Source organism: Dermacentor andersoni, chromosome 5 (genome assembly GCF_023375885.2).
Source record: "Dermacentor andersoni chromosome 5, qqDerAnde1_hic_scaffold, whole genome shotgun sequence".
Classification (NCBI taxonomy): Eukaryota; Metazoa; Arthropoda; class Arachnida; order Ixodida; family Ixodidae; genus Dermacentor; species Dermacentor andersoni.
Window position 1 is genome coordinate 32,812,794 of NC_092818.1, and position 19,472 is coordinate 32,832,265.

General features: G+C 43.9%; 1 long non-coding RNA gene across 1 annotated transcript; it reads left to right on the forward strand.

The window, feature by feature from the left end:
* The first annotated feature begins 1,633 nt into the window (after positions 1-1,633).
* On the forward strand, positions 1,634-17,559 carry LOC126519938 (uncharacterized). The gene is made up of 4 exons (XR_011894598.1): positions 1,634-2,143; positions 5,319-5,405; positions 11,503-11,716; positions 17,363-17,559. It is a non-coding gene; the product is annotated as an uncharacterized lncRNA (long non-coding RNA).
* The last annotated feature ends 1,913 nt before the right edge of the window (positions 17,560-19,472 follow it).

Sequence of the window (19,472 nt, forward strand, 5' to 3'; positions counted from 1 at the left end):
ACAACCGAAAACTTCTTTTCCGCTTCGCATAAGCTTGTGCAATAATTCTGGGAAATTAACTAATGTGACAGTGTAACCGCACATGTAAGTCCACAGGCTTGTGTACCACATCTTACCAAATAAAACTAAAAGGATACGCAGCCATTCCCGCAGATGGTATGATTTTGATCAGCGGCAGATTTTGAGGAGGCGGGTAGGTGCCGCGTGGTCACGGCAGAATTATAACAATTGGCCACGTCGACTTTAATACCGGTGTCGGTGCTATCAGCATTGCCGGCTTGAGAGAAGCACGGTTGAATACCGCGCAAGAGAAAAGTACAGTGCACACCACCGATGCGAAACTGACAAACAATTTTAAAGGGCAGCGACGGAAAGCGCTTCTGTTGCGACTTCAGAACTATTGGCCGTCGCGACCGAATGTTTCTGTTGCGACGTCAGAATTGCTGTCGTAATATCAGAGTCGCTGTCATGATAGAAAGCTCTTGTTCCGACTTCAGAACTCTTGTTGTCGCGACAGAACGTTTCTGTTGCGACTTCAGAGATCTTGGTCTTCGCGACAGAATACTTAAGTCACAGAATTTCTGTCGTAACGTCAGGAATGTCTGTCAACTACGGAAACGTGAGGAACTTCTGTCGTACAACAGAAATTTCTCTAGTTGCGACATGAATTCCTGTTGTCTTTTTTAACTGGGGCACCTTGTGGATTCTATCGCAGACGCAAGTAAATCACAAAGCTAATGAAGAAACACTGAATAAAACCGTGCATAAGCAGCCGCGTCTATTCGCTGGAATGCACGGTAGCACTCAATTGCCAGCGAGCATATTGTACACCGCCGCACATTTCTGGCACCCACCACATAGGACACATTCACGCGGCAGAGACATGCGGTTTTTTCGAGGAATATTCGTGGGCCGCTCGATAAATACAGAAGGCATGGACGACGGAGCGCAATACGCACACATTCACCACACCAACACGAAAGCAATGCGGAAGACACGGGTGTAACCCGCGCCACACGAGCGATTAATCCTCGTAGATTTGATGCTTTCTGACTGAATAAGTTACAGCGCGCACGGAAACATCGCACACTGGACGTGTACCTCCGAGATCATGTCAACGATTTCTAGTGCTAGTGACGAAAGCAACAAGTCGTTTAAAACGAAGTGACGGCGCAGATAGCACGGGCCAATGCACGGGCAGTAGCGCAAGACGTCGTGGGTGGGCATGGATGGGCTTCAACATAGCTGAAAGTAGGCGGCAAACTTTCTGGAAGGGAGCAATGGGAGACTTGGCTCGCCAACCTCGCCAACCTGTGCGGTCCGACCGGCACGTCGGACCGCACAAGCCAGTGGAGTTCTGGGCTAGGGGCTCCACCCTCTCGCTTTCCGCACCTTTTTTTTCTTTTTTACTAAACCTTTTTATATATATTTCTTCAAATTACAGCCCAGGAAAGGCTTCCTAAGAATGGCATACGCGAATCTCGAAGGCCATCTTTTTACTGCCCGCATGCGGCGGAAGCTCCTGGAAATTGAAAATACGTCATAGAATTGCTTTCTGCGCTAAAGTATAGCGGATAATATAAACTGTGCGATGGTTGTTTATGTATTTCAACATCTATATGTAGTTGGGCGCAACAAGGCACAAAGCGAGTGTGTGCTGGTTATTATTTTAGTCAACGCGAAGGCCAACCAAACTCCCAATTTCACAGGTGGCGCCACCCACCGCCCCGTTTCAATGTAGTTGCTCATAGTATCCATCCGCCAATCTTGTTCCCTTGTTTACATGTGCTGTCGGTCGTACGAGTTGCTACGATGTGTTTGTTTGATCGTGTTTTTGCGTTTGCTGTAATGAATTGTGACTTAGTTCGCGTGCACAAAAGTGTCCGAAGATAGCTTGTGTCTCGCTGCAAACTCGCGGTATGCGTGGTGCGCCAGGCAAACGTGGACCAACGATTTTCATGCCATGGAGTGCGTTCCCTTTGTCCGTGGTGGTTGTGGAAAGTTCGGTGGACGCCGCAAAGAAATGATGCGCATTATTAGCGTTCCGCAGGTCGTCCACTACGCAACTGCATGTATGCGGGAATAACTTTGCAGCTCCGGCAACTTGGAAGGCGCTTTTCGACCGCATCGTACCATTTAAAAGGTTAGTACACGCATGCTGTGCTTGCTTCTCGTGTGTGCATAGATTGCCTTGCGAGCGTAAGAAATCGAACTCCCACGACGACATTGACTGTGCCGATGCTTGCTGAGCGTTGGTTGGCATAATTTGCTTGCTCAAGTTTATTGGCTTAATTCTAAATTGAAAATCTTAGCGAGCGCTTCCTTCCGGTGAGAGGGATTAGGTTCGGCAACAGTCCTAATTTGCGCGAGCTGCCACTTTTCTGCTGAAGTTGGATTACAAAGACTCATCTGCCTCTTTACCTATTCTTACTGCAATGACGTTTCCTCTCTTACTTATGCTTCGAGGTTGTAAATAATGTCTATATACGCGGTTGTCGGTTTGTGAGCAGGTATTGGGAAAAAGTATAAACACCATGCAAGTGATCTTGCGCGCGACAGCGACGCGATGTGGATGGCTGTCGCGCTCGCTCGTTCCCTACAAGTCGTACCCCATGCGAGCGGTCTTGCGCGCGACAGAGACGCGATGTAGATGGCTGTCGCGCTAGCTCGTTCCGTACAAGTCGTACCTTATGCGAGCGACGACATTGAAAGCCGTCTCCCCGGTGTTGCCGGTATGAGGGCAGCAAATACGCACCAAAAGTGTGCTTTATTAATTTAGTTTGCTGTGTTTTACTCAAAGGAGCAGCGTAAAACATTTTTATAGTCTTGCAGTAGGTTCTTAACCTTGCACGTATCAACATAGTCGTTTGCTTGTTCCGTGCAACAAGCGGTAGTATTCGACTGATGTACATCCAGTTCCGGCTTCGCGTTATTGTCTGTTCGCTCATAGCACTTCTGGGCGACGAGCGACGAATTCTAGATTTCCAGAACCAGGCGACAAGAACGAGCGATATGTTCGCGCGACGGCCCGTTTTCTCGCTCAAAGCCGTTGCGCGTTGCCGCCGCGCACAAAATCTCCCTCATAGGGTTCGGGCAAAAAAATTTAAGCAATTACGGCTTGCTACTACTGCAGCTTACGTTTTGAGACAAGGTGTTTTGACATAACTAGAGATGACAAGGGAAAGTTGCCTAACTGATAGAAAAAAATGAATTGTTACGTAAACAAACATTTGTTTGTAATGTACTGTAGCTGTCGGTCTTAAAAATTTTATTGTCATGAAGAGGTCCCTATTATCACAATATTCATCAGTAACTTTGACCTTGTGCTCTGTTCCCACCCTGCAATGGTGCAAACATTGTTTTTGTGACTTTTTCTGTGCTCCTTGCATGTCATCATCATCAGCCTGATTACGCCCACTGCAGGGCAAAGGCCTCTCCCATACTCCTCCAACTACCCCGGTCATGTACTAATTGTGGCCATGTTGATCCTCCAAACTTCCTAATCTCATCTGCCCACCTAACTTTCGGTCGCCCCCTGCTACGCTTCCCTTCCCTCGGAATCCAGTCGGTAACCCTTAATGACCATCGGTTATCTTCCCTCCTCATTACATGTCCTGCCCATGCCCATTTCTTTTTCTTGATTTCAACTAAGATGTCATTAACGCGCGTTTGTTCCCTCACCCAATCTGCTCTTTTCTTATCCCTTAACGTTACACCTATCATTCTTCTTTCCATAGCTCGTTGCGTCGTCCTCAATTTAAGTAGAACCCTTTTCGTAAGCCTCCAGGTTTCTGCCCCGTACGTGAGTACTGGTAAGACACAGCTGTTATACACTTTTCTCTTGAGGGATAATGGCAACCTGCTGTTCATGATCTGCGAATGCCTGCCAAGCGCACCCCAGCCCATTCTTATTCTTCTGATTATTTCACTCTCATGATCTGGATCAGCAGTCACTAACTGTCCTAAGTAGATGTATTCTCTTACCACTTCCAGTGCCTCGCTACCTATCGTAAACTGCTGTTCCCTTCCAAGACTGTTAAACATTACTTTAGTTTTCTGCAGATTCATTTTTAGTCCCACCCTTCTGCTCTGCCTCTCCAGATCAGTGAGCATGCATTGCAGTTGGTCCCCTGAGTTACTAAGCAAAGCAATATCATCAGCGAAGCGCAAGTTACTAAGGTATTCTCCATTTACTCTTATCCCCAATTCTTCCCAATCCAGGTCTCTGAATACCTCCTGTAGACACGCTGTGAATAGCATTGGAGAGATCGTATCTCCCTGCCTGACGCCTTTCTTTATTGGGATTTTGTTGCTTTCTTTATGGAGGAGTACAGTGGCTGTGGAACCGCTATAGATATCTTTCAGTATGTTTACATACGGCTCGTCTACACCCTGATTCCGCAATGCCTCCATGACTGCTGAGGTTTCGACTGAATCAAACGCTTTCTCGTAATCAATGAAAGCAATAAATAATGGTTGGTTATATTCCGCACATTTCTCTATCACCTGATTGATAGTGTGAATATGATCTATTGTTGAGAAGCCTTTACGGAATCCTGCCTGGTCCTTTGGTTGACGGAAGTCTAAGGTGTTCCGGATTCTATTTGCAATTACCTTAGTAAATACTTTGTAGGCAACAGACAGTAAGCTGATCGGTCTATAATTTTTCAAGTCTTTGGCGTCGCCTTTCTTATGGATTAGGATTATGTTAGCGTTCTTCCAAGATTCCGGTACGCTCGAGGTCTTGAGGCATTGTGTATACAGGGTGGCCAGTTTTTCTAGGACAATCTGCCCACCATCCTTCAGCAAATCTGCTGTTACCTGATCCTCCCCAGCTGCCTTCCCCCTTTGCATAGCTCCCAAGGCTTTCTTTACTTCTTCCGGCGTTACTTCTGGGATATCGAATTCCTCTAGATTATTCTCTCTTCCATTATCATCGTGGGTGCCACTCGTACTGTATAAATCTCTATAGAACTCCTCAGCCACTTGAACTATCTCATCCATATTAGTAATGATATTGCCGGCTTTGTCTCTTAACGCATACATCTGATTCTTGCCAATTCCTAGTTTCTTCTTCACTGCTTTTAGGCTTCCTCCGTTCCTGAGAGCTTGTTCAATTCTATCCATGTTATGCTTCCTTATGTCAGCTGTCTTACGCTTGTTGAATAACTTCGAAAGTTCTGCCAGTTCTATTCTAGCTGTAGGGTTAGAGGCTTTCATGAAAGCCTGTATGAAAGTATGAAAGCCTCCTTGCATGTGTTCACAATGATTTCTTTAAAGTGCCACTGCTATAAGTTAACACAGAACCTATCTTGCAGTGGCAAGGCCGTGACCAACAACAGTGTCCACGTCAGGGAGGAGCTATGGCTGCAGCAGCACTGTGTGTAATCGGATGGTCTGGTCAGGTATGACTGAAGTGTATAAGTTTATGGACATATTACTCAGCAGTACTTACTAAATAGGGTAAATATCTGCTCAACTTTATTTAACTTGCTGCTTATTTGTGTTTGTAGAGATTATGTACACATTACCTTGTTCACTTTAAAACTAGACCTAACATGTCTTGAGGTTTATTTTTTCTTGCATATATCACTTGGCTGCGCGTGACATTTTATTTTGGTTAGTACACATTATATCTACCTCTTGTTATTTTGTTTTATTGATTTGAAACTTTCCTGTGTTATACCTTTTATATCCACTTTTCTTTTTTCGTTTAGGCTACACGCTTGTGCGGTTTCTGCACACGTAAGGATAAAAGTGTGATGGGCCAAATATGTCACAGGTCTAAGCATGCAGCATGCTTACCATTGTTTAACATTGGTATTACAATTATTGTGATGGTTACTTGCACGAACAAGACTAATTATTAAAAAAGTTGGACAAGACAGTGCACTAGACTTCAACTTACAAGCTTTATTCAGAAAACACGCAATGAGGCCCCACCTTATGCTCAAAAATATCTGCAGACAGATGCATAAATAAATGTGCCACATGGGAGGAAACCAAATGCGCAACGAAGCCAATACTGCCCACAACAAGCCATTACAAAGCATTCAGCAGGTTCTTCTCAAGGTACAAAAACACTCCTTTATCAGTGAGTTCCAGTGAAGGAGTGCTTACACATTCATCAGCAGCCTTTGAAATGCCAAACACCAAATATTTCCTTATCTAACTGCCTGTCAAACCGTCTGAGCACTTGCTTGTTTTGAAAACACAGGTAGCATTTACGAGCACATCTTCGGCAGTGGTCAGCCAAATGGGCAGTGCCTGCTAGAGCGTTTACAGCGTTCCGGTGCTCCCTAAGCCTCTCATTCAAGAACCTGCCCTTTTGTCCAATAAGCACTTTCTACAGGGAAGTGAAATCTTGTATACCACCCCCACATTGCAGTTAAAAAAGTGGGTGACGTGCTCCTTAGTGCATGTACCCTGATTCCCGGCGTTGCTTACCAACCTGCACATTCTTGCGAGCTCTAGTGGCGCTGAAGAAAACACCTACACTGCACTGGTTTGCCACATTGTTTAGGTGGTGGGACACCCATGTACAGATGGCACAGCCACAGGGCGCCCACTGGGACGTGCGTTATTGCACCGAGCAGCTGCCAGGTCTGTTTTTACCTTATTAATGAGGCTCCCAGTAATTGACACCAAGGTGTTATCGAGATGCCCGGCCCTACATAAATGGCTCGCTTGTTGCTGAGCGCTGCAGGAAACCTGGTGCACAAGATTTAACCAGAACAGCTCTCGGGCAGCTAGGAGCTATGCATCTTTTAACATAGAGTATGCCAAACGGTAGTCGAGCAAGGGCTTCTTTTTCCTAAGAGAGTATATATAATAAAGGAAAGTATGATTTAAAATTTTACAGATATCGAATGATTGCAGGCGATCATCTTCTGGCAACTCATGTGTGAACTTGAGTCCTACTTAACACTGTTCGAAAACACCCACAATGTTTTTAACAGCAAAGCCAGCACAACAAGAAAGTCATTGGCACTACTACATTGCCCACTGGACGTGCAGTAATGCATGTCCCAGTGGTAGCCGTGCAGCTCTGCCATACATACACAGGGTGTCCCATCACCTAGAAGAAAGGTGGCGAACAAGTTTGGTGTAGGCATTTTTTCAGCACCGCTAACGCTCACAAGAATACGCAAGCTGGTAAACATTGCCGGGCGTCAAGGTACATGCACTAAGGAGCATGTCACCTGCTTTGTTAACTGAAATGTAGTGGTGGTATACTACATTGCACTTCCCTGTGGAAAGTGGCATATTGAACAAACAGGTGCCTGAATGAGTGGCTTGGGGAGTACCGGAACGCTGTAAATGCTCTCACAGGCGCTGGCTACTTGGCTGATCACTGTTAAAGTACCCATAAATGCTCCCCATGTTTTCATAACACACAAGTGCTCAGTCAGTTTGCCAGGCAGTTATATAGGGAAATGTTTGAGGTGTTTTGCATTTCGAAAGCTGCTGATGAATGCATAAGCACTCCATCACTGGTACTAGCTGATAAATAAGTGTTGTCTTCAGAAAAATCTGGTGAATGCTTCGTAATGGCTTCTTGTGGATGCTTATCAGCTTCTATGTGCATTTCGTTATCCCCTATGTGGCACATTCGTTTATGCATCTGTCTCCACAATAACTGAGCATGCGGTGGCCTGTTTGCATGTTTCTTCTGAATAAAGCTTGGCAGTTGAAGTCTACTGCTTTGGCTAGTCCGACCTTTATTCCGTTTGCCTTCTTTGTGCTAGTAACTACGTCACAGGAGCTGTGTCAACGCCAACTAGCCCAACCTTCTGCATTAATTTCACAATTATTTCTCAAGTTCCCAGAACAATGGACACGAGCTTGAATTTCTTTAAATGGTACATGAAGGCCAGTACTCACTGTGCTGTAAGTACTACAGCAGTGAGGAGTTTTCTAGTAAGCTTGCTTTCTTTCTCTACATTTTTTTATATTCTTCTTAAGCTATACCCATTCATGCAAGTAGGCATTGTGGCAGAGTCTGTGTCCAGTTGCATTGTTTTCCACTTTGTCTATACTGCATAGACCACATAGTTGGTACATAGTTCAGTGTATTGACGCACTATCATTAAATAAGCATGCAGTTTTGCACATGCAAGATTGCCTGCTCGCTATGGCTAAAGCATTTGCTGGTTATTGCTATGTTGCTCATCAAGTGAACTTGATTTCAACAGCACCACACAGAACATCTGCTTGGCAATGGTGTAATTTTAGTAGTGATTATCAGCCAACAAGCGCTAAGTCTACAGCTGTCCAGAAATAATTCTATTACTTTGGGTCTCTCCACATATTTGGTTAGCACAGTGGGCAGTTTTCTATTTATTCTGCTTGGTGCTGTTCAAGTGAGAATATTTTCAACTAGCAAGTACAAAGTGTAATGCTGTCAAAAGCCTTTGAAAACTGGGCAAATGAATTGAAAGCATTGTACGTAATCCAAAAAGTATTTTTCACAAAATACTATTGTCAAGAACAAGCATCATATGCACTGCAACTCATGGTTTTATGTTGGTATGCAGGTATCTCAAGCTAAGGGTGCTTGTGCATGTATTTTCTACATATTAGCTAATGCTTTAGCTACATGAAACTGCCTATGTTGTGGCTGCTGAAGTGAAATTTGTGGTTGGTGAACCTGCTTGTTTTTGCTGTGCACTTACATTTCTGTTGTTTCTTAAGGGTTGTAGCCATGTGACAACTGATGTATTGCAGCAATGCCAAAGGTAGCTTGCACCCATTATTGCTACAGTGTGCCAACAGACACCTGTCGCCGTATTTGTGCATTTTCTGAGAACCAGCCGTATCCTCTAGGTGAAATTTGTAGTGTCGTTTTGAGTTTGCCAGTCAGTTCATATAACTCTTGACAAAATTTACACAGTGAAGGAAGGGAGACCATACAACATGACCAGTGATGACTGAATATTTTGATAGAAGGAATAAAAATAACACTGAATGTGTGCTTATATTGTGCACAAGTTCCTTCAGAAGGAAAATGTGAGTCGTAATACAAAGGCAAAAAATCACAATAAACAGTATTTGCGTAAAAAAAGGTGAATAGTCAGACTAATTTCTATCCCTTGTCATCTAGAAAGGACGCCTTTTTTCATGCATTCATAATGGGGGCTTGCTCACACGTCTTGTGGTATGCCTCTCTGATTTCTCTTGTCAATTTTTCACCGTGGGTGGAAACAGATAAACTAATTTAATCTGGCCTAAAGCCCTATCGCGGCAATGCACGGGGCCAAGTCAGACGAGCTTGCCGGTCTTCTCAGTAAAATGTGGTGATTTCTTTGGTACATATTTAGTTCCTGGCCTGTCAGCTTCCTAACATTGGAATGCAGTACACTGCCCCTAACACGCGCTAGACATATTTCGTGGTATGTTTAACTAAGCGTACCTCGCTTGCCTGCTCGCTTTTCTCAGTTCGCTTGTGGACTGTGCTGCATACCTGCCTACTTTATTTTTTCGCTCGAAATATGTGTGCATAGCATTCCACAAGCGCATTGAGAAAGACGTCCAGGCAAGGGAGATTTGTATAAATTACCACTAAATATGGCTTGTGTCCGTCATTAGTAGTGTAGTCTATGCCTCTGTTCATGTGTATGTTTGGTCAAATGTACAGGGTCGTCAACTCTTGGCACGAACACGACTCAGCGTGACCACGCCCCGCGGAATGCCAGCGTGCATGGCGCAGGGGGGCTGTGGAGCTTCGTGTCATCTGCTAAAGTGCGGGAGCACGCCATGCTTTAGCGGATGACATACGACATGAAGTCCCACCTCTAAGCTCCTGTGCGCCTGCGCCGCTTAGCTCCATTGCACAGCCATGCCATGCGCGCTGGCAATCCGCGGAGTTCGGCCACTCTGCATCATCTTCGTACTAAGAATGGACGGTCTTGTACATGGGGCAGACTGGCTGGTGTATAAGCATGTGCCCAGGAGAGCACCATTATTCACTCAAGGGACAAGCATGCTCGTCCCACTTGACAATGCATTGACACAACTGGTGATGCACGCCAGATTTAGACTGTTCATCTCTTTTGTTTACTTATGGCAACCGATTGATCAACAATATCACTGAGGCAAACCATTTAAAAAGGAGGGACATCTGTCAGTCAGTGCTCATTATGATTGCATTACAAAGAGGAATACTCTCTAAATGACACGGAATAGTGATCACTCCGTGCTTATTTGTTCTATCTTTATGCAAGTACTGTTTATCATGATTTCGTACATTTGTATTGCAACTTGTGCCCTTTCTCTTAAAAGATTGCTTGTGCAGTGCAAGGGCACACGCAGTATAAATATTATCTTTAATTCTTGCATCAAAATTAATGTTGAATTGGTAGCTTTTGTGTCTTGTCTTCTTTCTGTCCCTTGTATCACTCAAAAGTAAACATTAACGTACACCAACTTTCTTAATTACTTGCCCGTCAGTGTTGATAAACATGAAATGTTGTTTTCAGCCAGAATATTCTTACCATTTCTCATTTCCGGTCAGCATAGTGCTAATCCTTTGGCTTTTTATAAAGCGTGCTAATATGTACTTCTGATTAATGCGAAAGTTAGTTCTTGTTGGGGGTAGCTGAACTTGGACATCATGACAAGTGCAAGGGCACACACACACACAGAGACACAGTCTGAACAGGCGCTAGACATCAATTGAAGGGCTTAATGACAAAAACAGCAACGCACCATATTGCGCAAAAACCTACAAAAAGATGTAGAAGGTGCAATTGTCCCTAAAGAGAATTCCGCTGCCGCTGTACTAGCGCTGTACTGTTACAACAAACATTTCAAACCTGGTCGCAGTAAAAAGAGCGTGCACACCGAGTTCTGAAGTTTGAAGTTGTGACGGGACTTGGCGCATTCGTCGCTGCAGTTTAGTCATGACGAAAATATAACTGCTGAGACGAGTGAGTGGTGCGAGTGGTTTTCAGAGCCCACAAGGGAATTCACTTGTTTTCAACCATGCGAGGGTAATCATACTTTCAAGGCATGTCTCCAGTGTTCTTTAGAACAAGGCCATGTAGTGTGTGATGGTGGTGGCCTTTGGAGAGTGGCGCGCGTAGGTCTCTAGGTAACATGTGCTGCACTGTTCTCCGTGTGACACTGCAATCTTGGAGGCCTTGACGTCACTCGTTCTTGCACTGTTCTCTGCATGGCGGTGCACCTATTTGAATCAATTGTTTCGCTTTCTCTGTTAATTTCATTATTGCAAGGTTAGACTGTAAGAAATATGAGTGTTTGCTGCCCTTAAAATGGGAAAATTTTATTAGTTTAATCCTTTACACAAAAATGAATATCTTGGTGAGGTTGGGTTTAACCCCAGTTTTTTTTTTAAAACTTGTTCGAGGGGCAGAAATTGGAAATTATAGAGTTGCATCAGAAATTGACGGACCTAATTAACCTATATCATATTGTTTTATACAAGTGTGTTTTAGTGTTAAGAATACTGCTCAGGAAAAAAACACTTCATATCTATTGCAGGTACAGATTGGTGTGGGATTGGTGATGCCACTCAACAAGTGGCATTACATATTCAAGTCTGCTTCCGACGGGAAGTGCCCATTAGAGGTGGCATGGCACCTGTGGACACCAGTGCAAGCAGGTGAAAGCAGCCTGACTGGACAGGCCTGCCGGACAATGTGCCGCGCATCTGGGAAGCTTCCGGCAACACCGGAGAAAGTGGCTGTTTTGAAGAGTAAGTCAACAGTCACCTCATTTAAGAAACATAACTGCATATCCATAAGTTATCTGAATGAGTTAGCATTGCATGATGTATATAGAGCGACAAGAAATGGCAAAGCAAGAATGAGGCAAGTGCCTATATCTATATCTTTTTCTTCTGCTGTATATGCACTGCGTCTCGACACACAACTTAAATGTCTCTGTGGGTATGAAAAGCAGCACAAGATAATTTCGGGATATGGGTTTCCGGCGAAAACTGCCCACAAAGTTTCCCCCATAATTAGTTTCAATTAAAAACAATCAAGAAAGTCGGGTGGCTACACGAGCAGTTAATTTTGACAGGACCTTGATAGCTTGCATTCACCTGCTGCTCATTGTCTTAACAGAAGTGAACATTTAAGCACCTCATTGTCTTTGAAATTTATCATGTAGACTTGGCATGCGCTATTGTAGCTTTTCACGCTGCAGCATTCATTTCACTTTTTTGAAATAATGCTTCTCAAGAAAATTGGGTTCCGACACAGCTTGGCAAATTGTATGGTCTAAAAGCTTTTTAAACCACTGCCTTCCAAAGTGTTGACTGTGGTCACCTGATGTGCTGCTTTACAATCTGCAGCGTTCGCAGCCATGCAATTTCAAAACACTATTTTGATTATTGGGATGTAAAAGTTATAAACAGGGATAAAGTGCCTCAGAAAGGGTGGCCAACATTTCGTTAGGAGGACCTATCTTCTCAAAGGCTGCCTCGTCATCCTCGGCATGTTAGTTTTAAAGTGTTAGTAGAGTGACGTCACATGCAGTTGTCGGGAGTGGCTGGTTGTATAGGGAGACTTGAAGGAGAATGAGCGCGGTAACCTGATGTCTGTAAGCCTGATTTCTAAGACGTAGGAACAAGAGTGGGAGTGGGAAGGCGGGGAGAAAAGGAGAAAAAAAAAGACACCAAGAGGGAAAGAAAGAACAAGAAAAGAAAAAGAAGGGCATAGAAGGGTGTTGGGGAAGCAAGAGGTTAGGGAGCATTCAGGGGTGTTTCTGGCAGCATGTTCTTGTGGCTTTAAAGGAGCCGGTGAGGCGGTCAGTGCTCGAGTAACAAAAACAACCCGAAAAGACATTAGTTGAAAGAATGACTTGAGTAGCATAGCAGCAATGCGTCGGATAATTTAGAAGGAGTTAAGATGGCAGCAAAGAGTCCAGAATGCAGTGCATAGGGTAGCTGGAAGGCAGCGGCATGGTCTTTCTAGGGACGTTAGTCCCAGTAGCTCAACGTAGGTGTCGTCACAGCGGTATACAGAAGTGGCGATACCCTGTGTGGCTGAGGCACCGAAGAAGGTATCCTGGCGCCTGGGACTTTGGAATGTGTTGGTGAGGGTGTTTCGAAAAAATATAATAAAGAACAGACAATTATGGGGGTGAACTGAAACTGGAATAACAAATAAGAGGGTGGCATGAGCAAAAGCGGGCGGAAGCAGATGTACATTGGAAAACATATTTATGCGAACATATTTATGGGGATTCTACAGACTTCCTATTGTGCTGCACTGACAGGCCCCACACATACCTACGATACATAGACGCCATATTCATAATATGGTGACATGGTCAAGACAGGCTAGATAAATATGTAGGATTTCTAAATTCTTTTCACCCAACAATAAAATTCACATCAAAATCTTCAATGGAGCGCATAAACGTTCTGGACACACCAATATACATTGACACTGAGACACTAATGACAATGCTGTATGGAAACCTTTTGACAAACAGTACCTAGAATATACAAGCCACCATCAAGCCACGCTGCAAAGAAGGCATCTTTAAAGGCCAAGCACATGGCTACGTCACATGTGTGTTGAAAACCAAGACTACATAGATAGACTTGATCACCTTAAAGAAACCCTATCAAACGGGAACCACCCAAAGAAAATGCCCTTCAGAAAGCCTGCACCGATGCAACCAAACTTGACTGAGCCGAGGTGCTCAACCCCCACCCTAGGATCACAAGAACAGCGCCTCTTCTTACTACTAAATTCTCAAACACACTCCCAAACATGAACAACATCCTCAATTAATACTACCCAATTCTCACCAGCAACCAGAAACAAGTTTTTTCCCGCCCTGCCCTGAGTAGTCTTGAGATGCAACACTATAATGTTAAGGATATTCTTGTACGTGCCAAACTAAAAAGAAAAACGAAGTTAGGAACCAGTCCCTGCGGCCGCCCGGGTGCTATACATGCAAACATATTTAATCTACTAGTGCAGTAATAAGTACAGCATCAAATTACTCAAACAAGGTAACTTCGAGTTTCATCTGCACATCAAGCAATGTAGTCTACTGTCTAGAATGTGCCACTTGTAGCAAATAATACATAGGTGAGACAGGACAAAAAATTCATAAAAGACTGAATGGTCACCCCGCAGATACAAAACAATTTACCTAAAGCAGTAGCCAGCCACTTCAATGAACATGTCATATGTGACAAAGCAAGGCTCTATAGACTACAAATTTCCGCTCACCTCGCTAGAGGAAATATATGGAATATCATACCTCATACACAAGTTTAAATGCCTACATCCAATGGGAATCAATTTAACACATAGCAACTTAGAATCTTTAAAAACTTTAAAACTGTAACTTAAATCGGAAAGGCTGATGTCATCAACCAAGGCACTAAACACATTGTGCCACCAGCTAAACTTAATTCTTAACCTCACCTATTCCACCGTTTCTAATTTTTACCTGCTTACTACTCAATTTAATATATTCTTTCATGTTTTAATGTTTATATCAACTGTATGACCCCTTTTTCCATGTACACCTGCCTCCGCCCGCTTTTGCTCATGTAACCCTCCTATTTGTTATTCCACTTTCAGTTCCCCCCTTTTGTCTTTCTATCATATTTTTTTAACAACCTCACCACCACAATCCAAAATCCCAGATGCCAGGATACCTTTTTCTGCGCATCAGTCACACAGGGTATCACCAGCTCTATATACCACTGTGACGACACCTGCTTTGAGCTACTGAGGCTGACATCCCTAAAACACCATGCATGTGGTAGCTGGCAGGCAGAGGCCTGCCAGCTACCACATGCATTACATCCCAGAATCCTTGTCGCCATCTTCTTCAAAATTACCCGACGCGTTGCTGCTACGCTACTCAAGTCATTCTTTCAACTGATGTCTTTTGGGGTCTTTTTTGTTACTCGCACACTGACCACCTGACCAGTTCTTCTAAAACGGCAGAAACATGCCGCCAATGACACTCCTGAATGCTCCCTAACCCCTCACTTCCTTAACACGCTCCCATGCCCTTCTTTTTCTTGTCTTTCTTTTTTTGCCTCTTGGCATCTCTTTTTTTTCTGCTTTTCTTTCGTTTCTTTTCTCGCCGCCTTCCTATTCTCATGGTCTTGTGCCCTCGTCTTAGGAACCATGCTTACAGACGTTAGACAACAGCGCTCATTCTCTTTGAAGTCTCTCCCTTTACAACCAGCTGCCACTGACAACAACCGCATGTGACGTCACCCTACTAGTCCTTTAAACGTAACATGCCAAGGCTGACCAGGCCACTTTTGACGAAGATAGCTCCTATCGAAACGTTGGCCAGCCTTTCTGAGGCACCTCATCCATGTTTATAACCTTCATACCACAGTGCGCTATTCCATCTGTCAGCCGCTTTCTTGATTTTAGATGTTCTGATTATTGAAGTTTGTAAGACATGGCCTATCAGCACTTTCGGCAGACTTTCAGTGATCTCATCTTATTTAAGCATAAGAATGAGGAAAGAACTGGTACACAAAGAAAGCACCTCGTACATTTGTCGCATGTACGCTCTGATCTGCATAGCTGATCTTGTTCTACGCAAAGCATCCTAAAATTTTCATGCCTCTCGTCGGTGCCAAGAAAAGCAAGGTGCTGGGCATCGTGCGGAATTCCAGCGCTTTCCGCCAGCCTGGATTAGAAAGGGCTATATAGTGTGGCTGTAACTGGCGTTCTTCTGCCAAGATTCAATTGTTTTATGGATCAAAGTACCAGTTACTCATGTAGTCGCATCAACACTCTGCCGCAGATTTCATTTCCTACAGAAATATGTTTTTTAACAGACGAGCATGAAAGATTGCTCTGTATTACGTTAAGATGCTTCTTTAGGCGTTTTTTACATTGAAGATGTAGGTTAGCTTAGCAAAGTAGCAATATGGAGATTGAAAAGTAGAACAAAAAAAAAATGGCAGATCCCATGCACTGTGAGAATCGATGTACACGAAGCACACATTGTTTGCTTTGATTGACAATAATTAACGGTGATGTTAGTGGCAAGTTTGTAATTTTTTCAGCGTTTAGTCCAATACGAAAGTGGCGAGTTGATGTTAAGCGTTTCCTTGCATGCACCACTTCTGTTTGTCTGCATAGTCCACAGAACACACAGGGAGATGTGTTTGCTTGAGGCGTTTTTGCGAGTCATTGTTCATAATCTCTGAGAGGGAATGGAGCGTTGTCATTGCCTCACATGGCGCACCGCATCATGGCAGAAATATTAAACTTTATTGAATTATGAGGCTGTGTATACTTCAATTAGGTCTTGTAATTGTATGTATACATAAGTTCGCGGTCTGCACTACATTTCACTGCATAGCGAAGACGCTCCTGTTCTGTGTGACGCTTCTTTCAAGTCTGGGTGTCCTCGACGTCGAGTGCACGCCTTGCTGGCGCGTGTTAATGGGCTCCTTCTACATACATGGCCAACACACTGTTGAGATTCCAGCTCAAAGCGCTCTCTTCAGACTAAGGACGAGTCTAACGTTTACACTATCACAGCCCAGCATCTGCATTTTTCTCGCATAGAAATTAAAACCAGCACAGTACGTGCAATACACACTAACGGTGAAATGCTGGGGCAGCAGCGCCGGTCAGGATGTGCAGAGGTGAGCGCCATCTGGTAATGTTGCAAGAAATCCAACGGCACGCATGACAAGACCATAGCAGCTGCAGCGCCCGTAATGTTGGGAGAAGAGGCAAAAAAAGCTTCACTTTAAAACATTAGTTGCCATCATTTGCAGCTAAATAAAGCTTGCAAGCCAGCCATTATACAGCTTTTACGTGAAATCTTTTATGCCTATATGGCAAATGCTAAAGTTACGACTTCCTCACAAACTGCACGAGCAACAAGTAAAGCTAACAAATGATAGAATGCACAAACCAGACAGCTTGAACCTTGCAGCTCTCCTGCATGCATTAGAGACAGTGTAGCCAAATTGTGGCTCTCCGAATTTGACAGGAATTTTGGTGGTCGAAGAGCAGACAAATTATGCAAAATCAGAAGCCAAATATCCACCCCATAAGGCTTTGAGTACAGCTCCCATGTGTCTAAATTTTGCAGTTAAGCCAACCTCCCAATGAGAAGAGGCATGGCTTTGGCTTTGGCAAAAAACATACAAAAATCTCATGTAAATCTGCAAAACAATGTGATCCATGTGTATGCATTCTCACTGCAAATAAACCTGCGCTGGCATGCGCCCTGGGTAGCATGTTTGTGTGTGACATTTGCTGCATTTTGTTATCTGAAACTTTTTTGAAGTGATTAGAGCAGATTTCCTTCATTCAGTTATTGCTAGAAATTATTGGAAAAACAATTTACTTATATATTTATTGCACTCTCCTTTTAGACTGCCTGGAGAAATACATAAGTGACCATCTAATGATGCCACCTGCACCACATCCGAAGAACCACCTTGCTTCCCTGCGAAAGCACCTTTGGAGCTTTCTTTTACACAAGCAGGACGCCAGGGCAAGCGAGTGGAAAAGTAAATACAGTACAAGTCTAGTGATGCTTTTTCAATAAAGTATGATGATATGCTACGTAGTATGGTGCTTTACAGATTGATTCGTTATGGCATGAAAATAGCCGCATCTTGGCAACATGTATATACAGACTGTACACTTCACAAGACTCAACATCACATAAAGATAGCCCGTCATGAGCTTCCGAATAGCAATGGCTGCTCCTTCAATTCATCACACAACTTGCCTTTGACGTGCTGCGCCAACGATGATATCCAACCCAGTGCCCAACGTGCCACCCATCACCCACCGTGCCGCCCAGCGCCCACTGTGCCCAGCAACCACCATGCCGCCCAGCACCCGCCGTGCCCAGCAACCACCATGCCACCCGTCACCCACCATGTCACCCAGCACCCACCATGCCACCCGTCACCCAGCATGCCACCCACTACCATAATCCATCATGATGATGGATGATGTATTCCACTATGCCCAGCATCGGGCAAATTTTCAATAGGGTTGTAAATATAACCCTGATCAAGACACCACTTTGCTTGATTTTAAGCCATTCAATTGAATATATACCGCTGCATCCACGTCTCGATAAGTAGCATAAATGTATTCCAGCTACCAATGTCAATACACAAGTTCTTCATATATCGCATTCTTTGTAATGACGGAAGCGTCCCTTATCAATGAATCGCAACTGAAGACTTTTTTCGGCTCCGACAGCATTTTCTTAACGGACAGTAGGGAATACCAGATTGCACGCATACTGGAATTACGCGTGACTGGCGGGTAGAGAAGGGGTTGTAAATATAGCCCTGATCAAGACTACACTTTGCTTGGTTGTAAGCCATTCAATTGAATATATGCCGTTACATCCACGTCTCGATAAGTAGCGTAAATGTATTCCAGCTACCAATGTGAATACACAAGTTCTTCATATAATGCATTCTTTGTAAAGACGGAAGCGGCCCTAATCAATCAATCCCAACTAAAGACTTTTCTCAGCTCCGACAGCATTTTCTTAACGAACAGTAGAGAATACCAGTTCACATGCATACTGGAATTACGCGTGACTGGCGGGAAGAGAAGGGGTTGTAAATATAACCCTGATCAAGACACCAATTGGCTAGGTTTTAAGCAATTCAATTGAATATATATCGTTGCATCCACGTCTCGATAAGTAGCGTAAATGTATTCCAGCTCGCAATGTGAATACACAAGTTCTTCATATATCGAATTCTTTGTAATGACGCAAGTGCCATTAATCAATGAATCGCAGCTGAAGACTTTCTTCAGCTGCGACAGCATTTTCATAACGAACAGCTGAAAATACCAGATTACACGCATACTGGAATTACGCGTGACTGGCTTGAAGAGCAGGGGTAGTAAATATAACCCTGACCAAGAGCCCACTTTGCTTGGTTTTAAGCCATTCAATTGAATATATGCCGTTACATCCACGTCTCGATAAGTAGCGTAAATGTATTCCAGCTACCAATGTGAATACACAAGTTCTTCATATATCGCATTCTTTGTAATGACGGAAGTGACCCTAATCAGTTATACGCAACTGAAGACTTTTTTCAGCTCCGATAGGATTTTCTTAACGAAGAGTAGAGAATACCAGATTACACGCATACTGGAATAACGCGTGACTGGCTTGAAGAACAGGGGTTGTAAATATAACCGTTACCAAGGCCCCACTTTGCTTGGTTTTAAGCCATTCAATTGAATATATGCCGTTGCATCCACGTCTCGATAAGTAGCGTAAATGCATTCCAGCTAGCAATGTTAATAAACAAGTTCTTCATATATCGCATTCTTTGTAATGACGGAAGCGACCCAAATCCATGAATCGCAACTGAAGACATTTTTCAGCTCCGACAGCATTTTCTTAACGAACAGTAGAGAATACCAGATTGCACGCATACTAGAAATACGCGTGACTGGCGGGAAGAGCAGGGGTTGTAAATATAACTCTGGTCA